Source organism: Chiroxiphia lanceolata, chromosome 6 (genome assembly GCF_009829145.1).
Source record: "Chiroxiphia lanceolata isolate bChiLan1 chromosome 6, bChiLan1.pri, whole genome shotgun sequence".
In the NCBI taxonomy this organism is placed as follows: domain Eukaryota; kingdom Metazoa; phylum Chordata; class Aves; order Passeriformes; family Pipridae; genus Chiroxiphia; species Chiroxiphia lanceolata.
In genome coordinates, this window is record NC_045642.1 from 57,926,819 (window position 1) to 57,940,989 (window position 14,171).

Sequence of the window (14,171 nt, forward strand, 5' to 3'; positions counted from 1 at the left end):
GAAAAAGTGATCAGAGGACTCCACATCTTCAGACACTCAACTCATAGCTTGCCTTTCTAGAAAAGCAGCTGCCAGCAAGTCAGTGCAAACTGGCAAAGAGCTCCGTGGAACTCCATCTTCCAGGATGCAATTACAGTATAACAGAGAGAGGGGAAAGTAGCTCCCTCTCAGACTCTGTATTGCTGTGCTTCCTGCTGGGATGTGTTCAAATGTTATGACTGACAGGCATCTGTTAAGAACTTGGGTATGAAGAAAAATAAAAGCAAAGCACACTCATTCCAATTAGCAGAATGAGGAATTTTAATTCAAATGCTCTCCAAATTTGGTGAGAAGTCACAGAGAACAACTTCTTTTGGCTAGTTTGAGATGGTCTGAACTGGCTGTCAATTATGAAGTGAATAGCTATTGTTCAAAACTAGACTCAGCTAAGAAAAGCACACGCCTCAAACACTTTGTGTGCAATTTACAAAGTTCCTTGGAGCTCAAATGTGCATGACAACCCTTCTCCACTAGTATCTGACTTATCCGGGGTCAAACCAGGCAAGACCAGAAACCCAATCTCAAGGCAGGTCCTTTATAAGCTTCAAGACAGTAACACAGCTAGGGCTAAGTGTTGAGGCTGTACTCTTATCTGACTGTGATGACTCCCAATTAAGAAACAGAACTAACTGGACCAGCACAGAACCTACCAGAGCTTTCACTAGGTTGTGCTTTGTGAGGACTTTCCTCTCAAAAGGTCAACAGGATGATACACAGCTATCCCCTCTAGAACATGAAGAGGTCATTCCATTGGTAGTGAAAGAACTTACCAGCTCATGACCCAGCAAGTGACAGGCACCTCACGAGAAGAGCTGACTTGCCACTCCTTGAGATACACAGCATTAAAAGGAATGGTGGGATCAGGCTAACCTGCAACCATATTTTACACTGCCACCAAGACCACGGCAATGAAGAGCATTGGTGGTGTTATGCTGAGACAGCCAGGTCATGCCCATCTCCAAAATGTGTCTCATCATAATGATCTCTCTGCCTCTCTCTCTCTCTGCCCCCTCTCTCTCTCTCTCTGCCCCCTCTCTCTCTCTCTCTCTCTGCCCCCTCTCTCTCTCTGCCCCTCCTCTCTCTCTCTGCCCTCTATCCTCTCTCCGTCTTCTCTCCGTCTCGTCTCTCTCTCGTCGTCTCTCTCTCTCTCGTCGTCTCTCTCTCTCTCACTCGCTCTCTGTCTCTCTCCGTCTCTCTCTCTCCTCTCCGTCTCTCTCTCTCTCCGTATCTCTCTCTCCGTTCTCTCCTCCGTCTCTCTCTCCCTCTCTCTCTCTCTTCTCTCCGTCTCTCTCTCTCTCCCTCCGTCTCTCTCTCTCTCTCCCTCTCCTCTCTCTCTCTCTGTCTCTCTCCTCTCTGTCTCTCTCCCTCTCTCTGTCTCTCTCCCTCTCTCTGTCTCTCTCTCTCTCGTCTCTCTCCCTCTCTCTCTCTCTCTGTGAATTTCTATAAGCATGCTCTCTCCTTTTATTTTCCCCAACTACCATCAGGGAAGATTTCATGGTCCTTATTACACAGTATTGCATATGCAACTTCAGAAACCTTACTTTAAACCTTCACCTTGCAGTCTCTGGACACCTCATCACAGACTCTCACAACTGTAAATATCTCTACTACCTATTTCTCACAAGATCAGAAGAATTAACTAAGCATTTCAGGAAAAAATGTATCTATATAACTGTCAAGCCAGATGAGTTTTGTGTTCACCACTTTCCAGAATACAGTCTAAAGAAACCCCATATTAATACCTAAGGACACCTACACTTCATGCTACACAACCAGTCCCCTGATTCCTAGATCGGGTTAAAAGAATGGTCAAAACCCTCAAAGCATCTCTGTAAAGCTCAAAGAACATGATCTTCCTGTGACAACTCAAAAGAACAGCTGTGCCAGATCAGATGGAGGGACTATCTAGTCCAGTATCCTATCTCTGAAAGGTAAAGTCCATTAATATACATACCCTACAAGTGAACACAAAACACAGGAGGAAAGCTTGTTGTGATAGTTCTCTCACAACCTCCAGTCTCCACAGATCTGTGGCTCAAGGATTTTTTTAATGGCCATGACACATTTTATTCTGCTGCCCAGTCATTTTAAACTCACATAAACTTTCAACATCCACAACTTCAGATTCACATGGAGCTTTTTTCTGTAAAAACCCAAATGAACCAAACAAAACCACCTAATGCTTCTGAACCTCCTACTCACTACCTTTGAAATAAGCTGGCTGCTAGATTTCTTAGCATTCCTTAGTTTTTGCATTATGTGACACTGAGCAGCCACTCATCCTTGCTGTGTTATTCTACTGCATTTACAGACTCTCTACTACGGCCCCATTCAATCATCTCTTTCCCAGTTGAAGAGGCTGAGCCTATTCAGTCGCTCTAGCTGAGAAGCTCTTGAAGAAGCTCTCCTCTTAATCACCCCATTGTCCTCTCTATATCTTTTCCAGTTCTATTAGAGGTTTTCTTGAGAAAGGGGGAGAAAAGAGAGAAACCCACCAGAAGTGCACACAGCACTTCAGTCACAGGTAGGGCTGTGGATACGTGACAGTGTACGGACATGCTGTTGTACTCTTTTCCTGATAAATCCTAACATTCCCCTCCCCACTCTGGTGTTGGGTTTTTTTTTGTACCATGAATGAACATTCAGCTCAATGTTTTTACAGAGCTGTCAATTAAGACTAGGGATCTCCTTCCGGAGTTATCCTCACCCATCCAGATGTAGAAAAAGAAACCACCCTGCATGTAGAATAAAGAACAATCCTACCTCTCCCAGCAGCTCTTGTTCCCATCTGTATCTTACTCCTAGCTACTAAAAACAACAGGTCCTTCTAAAGTCTTTACTACCCCAAATAATTTAGTGTTGCCAGCAAACTTCATTAACTCACCATTCACCTGTTTTCCAGATCATCAGCCCAGATTCCATGGAATTCCACTGGCACCTCCTTCAGGAGACATATTATTTATTTCCAGACTATATTTCTTATCATACGAGAAGCCACTCTGCTGGGTATGGACTTTCCCTTATCCATGACAGCCTCAGATTCTATAAAAGCTTCTGGTGAAGATCTTGCTGACCTTCCTTTGAAAATCCAACCCTCTGCTTTTGTTCACTTACCAACTTCCTTAGAAAGTTCCAAAGGATCTGCAAGGCAAGCCATTTTGCCAAAAAGCAGCGTTACCCTCTATTTACCTGTACAGATATCTAACTTGTCCTTCCTATTTCTACCTGTCAGCTTATCTGTGCATGTAGATGTGGCACTCAGGGACATGGTTTAGTGGTGGATTTGGCAGTGCTGGGTTAATGACTGGACTCAGTCTTAAAGGTCTTTTCCAACCTAAATGATTCTATGATTCTACCCTTTTTCCAGCACACTTACTAGCCTGGGTTTTCCCAAATCTTCACGCAGCAGCAAAGCAAAAACAATAACAATAACAAACAAATAACAAAATAATAACAGCTCAATGTAAATACTGCCTGGGAAAATTTGTGATCTCACATCTTCCTCCAACCTGAGAGAATAAAAAGAGGGAATTTCACATGTTTTATAGTGATTCTGCCGGACTTTATTAGCAAGGCCTTGGCATGATCTAGAGAGGTCACTTTGTATTAATATAGAGAAGTGCAGGACTCTCTTCCTCCTTCAGCAAACAGATACAAGATTCTGAAATCTTAACATGCAACTTGGCAAAATAAAAGATCTGTCTACGTGTAACAAACAGAAATCACTAACAGTATCTCCATGCTTTCCATTCCCTTTTATTTCTTTATGATGAAGATGAAAATAAATTATTCATAAAGGCATCTATAACTATTCAACATGTATTAACACACAAATAGAAGCAGTTGTGGATCTTGGAAGGATTTGGGGAATCTTGTTTCACAAGAAGAAGCTCTGAACTCCACAAACACCAAGAGCGCCGTTCAACTTCCAGCCCTCTAAGAGACAACCCAGACATCCCTCATCCTTTGCAAAACCTAGAAAACCTTCTCAGAGTCACCCAGCCCTACTGACTGTGAGCCAGGGGCTCAAAACAGCAGCCCAGGCACCTCTGTCATTTAAAATGCTCCACACATTAGGACTGCCAGAGATCACCAGAACAAAGGCCAAGGAGCCTCAGCCCAAGGAGCCTCAGCCCAAGGAGCCTCAGCCCAAGGAGCCTCAGCCCAAAGCATTTCATACACAAGGGATCTCTCAGGGCCACAGAGCTAAAGAGCTGACAAAGATGACAGGAAAAGGTGTTAAAAACAGGGAACTCTGAGGGAAATCTGCTAATGTAAACAGAAGTCACTGAGAGATGTAACTTACCAGAAAAAGTTGCTTTCACCAAGTACTGTTTTTCTGACTTAAAAAGAAATATACATTCCTCTGGAAATTCTCTGCCCAGCACAACACTTAGAAATACTAAGTCTTTCTTACACAGGAAAGGACTTTTCTCCCCATTCCTGAGGACTTAAATCATTTGTGTCATATGCACATAATAGACAAGCACACATCATGAAGACACTGCTACTGCAGCACAAATACAGCTTTTCAGACTAGCTTGCATCACTCAGTTTTAAGTCAAGAAAAAAATAAACATTCCAACAGAAGCATCTGTTTTGAAACATAAAGAATTGTACGAGCATAAGCCACCCACATCCTAATTTCCTTAAATACGGTGTGAACAGGGCCTATACTCATAGAATCACAGAATGGTTTGGGTTGGAAGGACCATAAAGATCACCTACTTCCAAACCCCTGTCATGGGCAGGACACCTTCCACCAGATCAGGTTGCTCCAGGCCCCATCCAACCTGGCCTTGCACACTCCCAGGGATGGGACATCCACCAACTTCTCTGGGCAACCTGTTGCAGTCCCTCACCACCCTCATAGTGCTTCAACCTCACCCCTTCTTTGCAGTAACTTAACAAATCTACAAACAGCATTGTTCTGGAAGTCCTGTTCGTAGTTTCCACAATATGACTTCACCAAAGTACATCAATGCACATGGGACTTGCTAGAAGATCACAGTATGAACATACAGTGAAGCCCCTGCAGCCACCACCTTGTGCCAGGCAGAAAAAGCCACCACGACCATGCTAGAGTGTGCTGCAATTACATTTTCACTTTTAAACACACACCTATCCTTAGGGTGATTATCCCTCCTCATGGGCCCCTAGAATTTGTTTTTTAAGAGTAACATATAACAGGTAACTAACTAGCTATGCAAGATCAAAGCATTAATTTACTACCCATAAAAAAAATAAAATTAGCAACAGCAACATCTCAAGGCTTACACAAAAGGGAAAGGGTCCCTTAAGGAACTTAGCAAAGTACGGTGCAATTCATCCAGAGATGGAAAAAAAGCCTCAGTCTGGTGCAGGTCTCTCTCTCTTCCTTTTGATTTTTTTTTGGTAGGATAAAGGCATCCCAAAATGTGCTCTAGTTTGCATGCCATCTGTCCTGCATAATTTCGGGTGGGAGGGAAAAAGCAGTACAAGCTCTTAAATATGTAGTCTCCACATCACAACAGGAAAAAGTGAGGGATATAAGAGCTGCTTATAAGCTATAAAAAAAATAATGCCAGCACCCTGAGTTGGAAGACAGGAATGGCATCAGACAAATCCTAGCCTACAGTAAACTCCCAAACTCCAATATGCAGTGCTGCATTCTCCACACAGTTTCTCTTCCTTCCCCACAGCCATACAATCCATCAGTCCCTCTTGATTCACTGCTAAGTTCTTTCCCAGGCTTTTGCTTATGCTTCTTTCTCCTTATACACACTCCTCATACCCATTTGCCATGTCTCCCCTTTCAAACACTACATCTGCTTCATGGGGTCTTCTTCCATGTCTTATCCTCCAGGGCATTCACACAAACACCCCAAACTCATCTGACAGAAGGAGACTCCTGACCCTTCACTTCCAGCCTCCTTCTTCTCCACCACTCTGGCCTACACATATTCCCTCTATCCATTAAACACCCCAATCTCTCCTGTCCTCTACCCAAATAATTTCATCTACCTCCTCATTCCCTGTGCACCCAGTCCTTCCACACACAACCACAAACATCCCCACACACCTGCCCCACATCATGCAGAGCTGCAGTCCCTCATGCACTAACTCAATCATATCCAGAGTATCCCTCCCATCCTGCACAGCTCTTTTCCCCCATTCTTCTCAGCCTCCCCCTACCCCATTTCTGTCTCACCTTGCACAGCACGCTGTCCTCCTATCCATGAACTAACTCTCCCATTCCACTCGTGCAGCACTAGTTCCACCATCCTTTTCCACCCTTTGTACAACGCACTTTTCCACAGTCTTTCCCTTGCATCCCTTTGCACAGCACTCTGTCCTCCTACACATTGTCCTTATCTCCCAGCACACACTCCTCCATGCAGCATCCCCATAACCCCACCCTCTGGCACAGCATCCCTGCCCTACACTGCCCACAGCCCCCTCACCCCTGTGCCCTATCCCTGACCCCCACAGAATCACAGAACCAATTATGCTGAAAAAGACCTTGAGTTCATTGAGTCCAACCTGTGACCCAAACACCATCAGTCAAGCAGATCACGGCACTGAGTGCCACATCCAGTCCTTCCTTTAAACCCCCCTGGGGATGGTGTGACCTTCCACCACTGCCCAGAGCAAACCCCATTCAGAGTCTAATCACCCCTTCTGCGAAGAATTCTTCTTAATGTCCAACCTAAACCGGCCCCAGCACAGCTTAAGACTATGTCCAGCTTAAGGCTATGTCCTCTCATCCTGTCACTTGTTGCCTGGAGAAGAGGCTGAGCCCCGCCCGGCTACACCCTCCTGCAAGGTAGTTGTAGAGTGCTAAGGTCACCCCCTTTCCCAGCTCCTCTCCCCCAGGCTAAACCGCCCCAGTTCCCTCAGCCTGCTCTCGTAGGACTTGTGCTCCAGACCCTCACCAGCTTCACTGCTGGATTTGCTCCAGCACCTCAATGTCCTTCCTTAATTGGAGAGCTCAGAACTGGACACAGCACTTGAGGTGTGGGCCTGAATAGTGCCCAGCACGGGGCACTGAGGTCATTTCCCTGGTCCTGCTGGCCACACTATTCCTGGTACAGCCCGGATACCAACTGGCCCTCCCTGCCCACCTGGGCACACTCTGCCTCCTGTTAAGCTGCTGTCAACCAGCACACCCAGGTCCTTTTCCATTGGGTAGCTCACCCCTGTCCCTGACCCCCACACTGCCCACAGCTCCATCACCCCTGTCCCTGACCCCACACTGCCCACAGCCCCCTCACCCTGTCCCTGACCCCACACTGCCCACAGCCCCCTCACCCTGTCCCTGACCCCACATTGCCCACAGCCCCCTCACCCTGTCCCTGACCCCGCACTGCCCACCAGCTCCATCACCCTGTACCTGACCCCACACTGCCCACAGCTCCATCACCCTGTCCCTGACCCCACACTGCCCACAGCTCCATCACCCTGTACCTGACCCCACACTGCCCACAGCCCCCTCACCCTGTCTCTGATCACGCACCCCTTACAGCACCCACCCCCTCATGCCACGTCCCCTTGTCCCCCAACCCCTCTCCCCCCCTCGACCCCCAACAACCCTCTCTCCACAAACCGCCCCCCCATTCCCCACACCCCGTTCCCTGTGCCTCCAGACCCCCTCCCCACACACCGCCCCCGCCCCGCCCCGGCCCTTCCCGGCCGCACTTACCGTCCAGTGACACGAACTGCCCCACGGAGGAGGCCGCCGCCGCTGTTCTCCACGAACTGCACCTCGGACACGATGATGTTGTCCTCAGCACCGACCCGCAGCCCCGTGCACACCCGCGTCCCCCCGCGCCGCGTCCACCTCGATCTCCGCGCACCCGCAGGCGCCGCACACCCGCCCGCCCGGCATCCTGCGGGGGAGCGCCGGGACGGGCCCCGGCCGCCTCCTCTCCTCCGCTCCCTCCCGCCGGCCCGCCCGGCACAGCCCGGCCCGGGCTCGGCGCAGGCCTCGCTCGCCGGCACCGGCTCGGGGAGGAGCCGCCGCCGCCCGCTCGCGCGAGGCTTCGCCCGCCGCGCCCCGCCCCTCTTGCCGGCTCTCCCTCAGCTCCCGCCCCGGCCCGCGTCTCTCTCAGGGGTTGCCGTGCCGCCCGCGTGCCGCCCGCCTGCCCCCGGTTAACAGCCCCCCTCCACCTTCCGCTGGACCGGGTGGCTCAAAGCGCCCCCAGCCCTGGCCTTCAACGCTTCCAGGTATGGCGGCAGCCACAGTTCTCCGGGGAAACCCGTTCCAATGCCTCGCCAACCCTCTAGACATCAGTGAAATTGATCAAGCAGATGTAGTCGGTCATTCTGAAATGCTGAAACTAAAAGTTCTGTGAGGCCTAGGGATCGGTTTCGGCAAAGCCTTGAGCCCTGCCTGGTGAAGGTGTCGCAACACTGAAATCTAGTGCTTTTTTTGTTTATTATAGGATCGCAGAATGGTTTGGGTGGAAGAACAACGAAAGACCACCTAGTTCCAAGCCCAGGCCCATGGGCAGGACACTTACACTAGATCCAGCCTGGCTTTGGACACTTTCTGGGAGGGGCCATCCAACCACTTCTCTGGGCAACCCTATTGCAGTGTCTCACCACCTTCAGAGTAAAGCATTTTTTCCTAATGTCTAATCTAAACCAACTTTTTTTTCAGTTTGAAGCCATTACCCTTGTCCTGTCACTACATGCTCTTGTAAAAGTCCCTCTCCATCTTTCCTGTAGGCCTCCCTTCAGTACTGGAAGGCACCCCCAAAGCTGTCTGTTTCCAGGCTGAACAATCACATTTCTCCCAATGTTTTCCTCACAGGAGAGGTTCTCCCTCCCTCTCATCATCTTGGTTACCCTCCTCTGGACTCGCTCCAACAGGTCGGTGTCCTAATTTGTATTAGTCCCTGAATCAAAGAACTCAGTTTTCATCCAAGTTATTGCTCACTTTAGCACTCAACCCACATGTAGTAAATTAGCACCATAACACAGATGGGAAGGAAGCTGAGCAGAATAGCTACTGTAGCTGGATGTTTGTACAGACTTCCATCTGTCAGCTTTTGAAATACACAATTAATGCAGAAGCAGAAACTTTCACCTTCTTACAAACTCACTACTGTCAATATCTGTCTTCCACCAAATGACTCAGAATGCAGCCAGGTATCAGGTACAGATCTCTGTGAACTCACCCGGATACTGGCACAAAATGACTTGCACATTTAGGGGCACATACTAAAGCATATATGTTCCGTCCAGAAAGCTGAGTATCTCATAGGCCAGACCATATGTCATATGCCTAAAATTTGCAGGTTCTGGGCTTTTGCAAAAAGAAAATAGCATTATTGTAGTGGAGATTATGTTACTATATAAAGGGCAGTATATAAAAGAAAGTTGTCTTCTTTCTTTTTATTCTTGTCTCAAGGATGTATTTGCGAAAACAAGAACTTTGGTTTTCCTTCAGATTCCTTCTGCTTCTGGAGTTTGTTTCCTTCCTGAAGTTCCTCCTGCTGCTGGTGAGGTAATGAGTGCCACAGCAGCCAAACACGATCTCACAAAATTACACACCTTGTAGATAATATCAGGGGAAAACATACAATTGCTGATAGCCTCTGACAGAGGCCAGCCACAAACACAAGAAATCCTGCAGCAAGCAGTTTTAAAATACTTTTCCATTACAAAGTTTTTTCTTACCTTATTTAGATAGAAACTAATGTCGTACTGATCCACAAGGACTTAAGTTTTACATCCGTTTGAAAGTACTAGTGCTGTTTCGGAGCGTTTCATTTTGAATGTGACCAGCAGAGGGCCCTCGTGAGAGCATAATATAAAGCTACTGTCTAAAAGAAAAGCTCATTTAATGTCATAATGAAGGACGAAGTGTGTTTTAATTTTTATCTTCTTATAAGTTGAGGTTAGTGCTGTGAAAGAAAATGGATTTCCAGTCCTGAAGACTTCAGTCCTTTGCCTCCTGCTCAGAAAGCTTTCATATACATACCCCTTAGATATTTCTGTAGGACCATTTTCTTGGCGGAGAAAATGTAAGTTATTTTTCACCTCTGTAAGTTCTTTACCCTTTTTGCTTGCAAGAGAGTTAACTAAACTTTTTTTGACCAATAACATTGAATCTACTGAATGAATAACCCAGAACTGAGGGAAACCTACAAGAAAGATGGAGCAAGACTATTTACGAGAGCATATAGTGACAGGACAAAGGGGGAAGGGCTTCAAACTAAAAAAAAAATTAGGCTTAGATTAGATATTAGGAAGAAATTCTTTACTCAGAGGATGGTGAAGCACTGGCAGAGGTTGCCCAGAGAAGTTGTGGATGCCGATTCCTGGACATGTTCACGGCCAGGTTGGATGGGGCTTGGAGCAACCTGATCTAGTGAAAAGTGTTCCTGCCCATGGAATGGGGTTTGGAACTGGATTATTTTTTAAGGTCCCTTCCAACCCAAACCATTCTGCGATTTTATGATTCTATGAGCTCAGTTCACATAGGCTACCGAAACAATAACATTTCAGTAAATTGACTGAAGCCTAAGAGTAAGACCTGATTGTTTAAATTTTCTCTTTGACAAGCTCCGTTCCCTGCATTATTTTGCCCTTTTAGTTAGAGGAGGAAAGGACCTGTTTTCCATTTCACATACTGTCATAATTAATACCTCTTATTTTCACTCCTAAGTGTGCCAAAAAGTGGTGAGCAGGATGTCTGTTAGCCCAGACTGACCAATTTCCTTCCTGCTGTGCCTCCAAGAACCCTGAATATAACCCACCTATGTGTGTGCATTTTTGGCATTCAGTTGTTGAGGTTTCAAAGAGAGGAACTGTTCTCATTGGCTTGATAATCAGAATATTTTTTTCTACTGCTCTTCCGACAGCGGGAAGAATGCAAATCTGCTGTACAAATCCAGACTGGATCGTGAGGGAATCCTATTCTGCTCCTGCAAATCTAAGCAGCACAGCAGGGAACATACTAGAGCAAGCTGATGACATATTACTGTACTTCCACAACAGATGGATCCTCTTCTATGACTATATGGTTTAAAACAGATACTTTAATTTCATGTGGCAGAAATGCCAGGGACTCTCTGGCTTTTTGGTCATAATTCAACCTTCTGAACACACCAGCCCATGTGGGAAATACTTTCAATTAGAGGCACAAAGTTTAACTCCTTGATTTGATCAGATGATGTAAGCATCCTCAGCTCTCTGGCCTTCAGCTGGATTGCTCCCTCTTAAAATCATGCCTAGGAGTGTGGATGAAATCTCTCGAGAAGTTCGAAAGTGCACATAACTTGGGGCAAAACACAAGCAGAGGAATCCTTCTTTGGTTTTGGACTGTCCAGAAAGGCATAAACTACGCCATTCAACCTGAAAATTTGCACATGGATTCTTTAGAGATGAAGTCATAGGCGTACTAAATGGGGGGGGGGGGGGGACAAAGGATTTTGAAACGAATTAACCTTATAAGGTGATAGCAAGTGGATACTTTTTTTTTGGGGGGGTCAGTCCAGACGCGTTTCGCTACGCTAGTGATGGACACGAGGGGGCACCCAGGAAATGAAATCGTCGAGGAGCTGCAATGCTCCCAAAGACTAGGCTGATTTTCCATGTGGTTTCCCTTTTCTTCTTTTTTTTTTTTTTTTGGTCTTTTCTAATTATTTCCTCCCATTGTTTTCATGACGTTCATCAATAAGTGGTAATTGAAAAGCTTCTGAGGGAACATTCTGAGAAGAAAAGGTTTTGGCACCTATTAAATCACATCAGCCCTGTCCAGAGACAGCACTTCACAGCTGAGCCTCGACCCCTGAGTAAGTGGCAGAGACCCCATGGCTTTCCCATTTAGCTTCCCAGAATCTGTGCCTGGTACAATTCTTGGTACAGGAGGACAGCAGAAAGCACAAATACTATTACTTAGAAAATTTGCCAAGAAATAGCAGAGGGAAAATCCAAGGATCTTGAGCACAAAGATACAAAGAAGTATCTCATCCGCTGGAAGCTGGGAGCAGCTCTTTTGATCTGAACATCTCCTCCTGCCAACACACCACTCAAAGATGCATGACTTATCAGTGGGTGCTTTTAAGAAAGATGTAAGCAATGGTAAAATAGATGTGGCCTCCTAGCTTCGAGCAACCTGCAACTTAAGGATTCACTAGCTGAAGGCTCATACCTGCTAGCAGACTTTTATCTGTTTAACCAGGTTTGATCTGTGTATGCTTTCAAGATCCACATCTGGTGGTTTGAGGTGTATCACACTTTAGCTGGGGTGGCAAGTGAAAAAAGTTTAAAATGGCCTAAACATTTCAGTTGGCAATCTTGAGTTCTTGTGGTAGTGGTGAAGTGTTGACCCCATCACACCATCATGACCTCTTTCATGTCATTCAGCATTTTTTTACAGCTGTTTTACAGCTTCTCTCAGGCAGGATCACTTCACAAGAGCAAATCTTTCTGCAGGTAAGTAGCAATGCTAATCAGACAGTTCTAAAACAAATAATCTGTTCAGGAAGTTGTTTAAGATTAAGCCCTTTTTAAAGAAATATTGGTTATATGCTGCACTGAGTAACTGCAGGCCCTCCATCACTTAGGGATGCAAGCACAGGCAATGCTTACAGGCAATTCCTGTAAAATGCAACTCCACTTGTGTGCAGTTCTCATATTCTGAGTGTTGTTCATTTAAACATTAATGGATTCATCACTCAGCATCAGAGAACCATTCTCCAGTCATCCAACTGCCTGTTTAAGCAAAAATTGAACTGAAGTGAGGAAATGCCTGGTTACAGGTGCCATTTTTGTGTGCAAACTTGATGGTGATACTTGGTGCAAATACTGTTTTCTATATAGCCTGAAATGAAGCTGTCACTAAATGTTGATATTGATGTGCAAGGGAAAAAAAACAGGGACATTACCTGGATGGACCTGCACCTCAAATGCAGAAGCAACCATACATCTACTGATAGTTGCTTTTGTTTTCCCAGATTTGGACTATGAGCCAGAAATTCACAGCAGTGAGTTGGAACCTGTAGAAGCATGCCAAAAGTAAATATGAGTCTCCTTTAGTTTTGAAGAATAAATTTGGAAAAGCAGCTGTACAATAATTGATCACCTGCTTTGCACCGAAGTAATCCAAGGCAGTTAAAAATAACATTATAAACTGTGTAAAGTACCTAAGATAGTGTTGAGCATTTACAAATTATACCTGACAAGTTACAAATAGGATTAGGAGAAAAGACATCCACTTAAACAGTAGTTCACTAGCTATATGAGAGCAGGACAATGAAAAATCCTACTGTCAACAGGTGGTATCAATAGTCCAAACTCTCTTTATTGTCATTTCATAGGCAAAGTGTGCCATGATCAGAATGAGTGAAGCTGGCAGTCAAAAAAGAACATACCAGTCAAGTGTTATTTAAGACCATGAAATGCCTATGTGTCAACACAGACTCAAAGTGTGGTATTTTTTAATGTCACGAGTCCTTTGGCCATCAGGGGCCCCCTTCAACCTGAAACCTGCAGAGAAAGAGAGAATATCACTGCAGCCACACTCAAGCCTCTGCTTTTGCCAGCATGGAGGAGAGGATGGAAGCAGGGTAAGGGAACACGGTGTCCTCTTTCACACAGCCCGTTAGCAACCGGGGGAGTTATGATGGACGCAAGCAGCTTGGTAAATACAGGCTGGCCTGGGGTGAGGCCAGTTTCTCTCCTGTTTGGGTCATAAAGACATCAAAGAATTGTCCTTTGAATGATCTGTGTGTCACTGCCCTGCTTTTCTGACAGGAGAGTCCCAGTACCTCAAATATGCCAAAGTAACCCAGTGCCAAAGAAACCATCAGTCAATATTACAAGTTGTTGTCCACTACCAAAGCTATGAGCAGACTACATAGAAACAACATTAGACTTAGAGAAGTCACAGGATAGTAATTTCCTGTCACTGGAGAATTTTCAAGACATTTGGCAGATTCCTCGCTTGAATTGGTTTGAATAAATTAGACAAATACATTTTTCAGAGGGTCAGCCATAAAAAAGCTTGGACCTAAATCAAGCTGTTTCATACCATAATTTGAGTCAGCCTAAATATACCAAAAAACAAAAAAAAAAAAAGAAAAGAAAATATTAATATTTTCTGCTGGAATTATCAAAAGGGTTAAAATCTGCACTGTTTT

General features: G+C 45.7%; 1 protein-coding gene across 1 annotated transcript in view; it reads right to left on the reverse strand.

Annotated features, from left to right (window-relative positions):
* Positions 1 to 7,902, reverse strand: part of BRF1 (BRF1 RNA polymerase III transcription initiation factor subunit) — a 174,750-nt gene extending 166,848 nt beyond the window's left edge. The window contains exon 1 of the mRNA XM_032689975.1: positions 7,721 to 7,902. The gene's annotated coding sequence lies outside the window, so the exon portion shown is untranslated. The remainder of the gene's footprint in view (positions 1 to 7,720) is intronic.
* Positions 7,903 to 14,171: the final 6,269 nt, after the last annotated feature.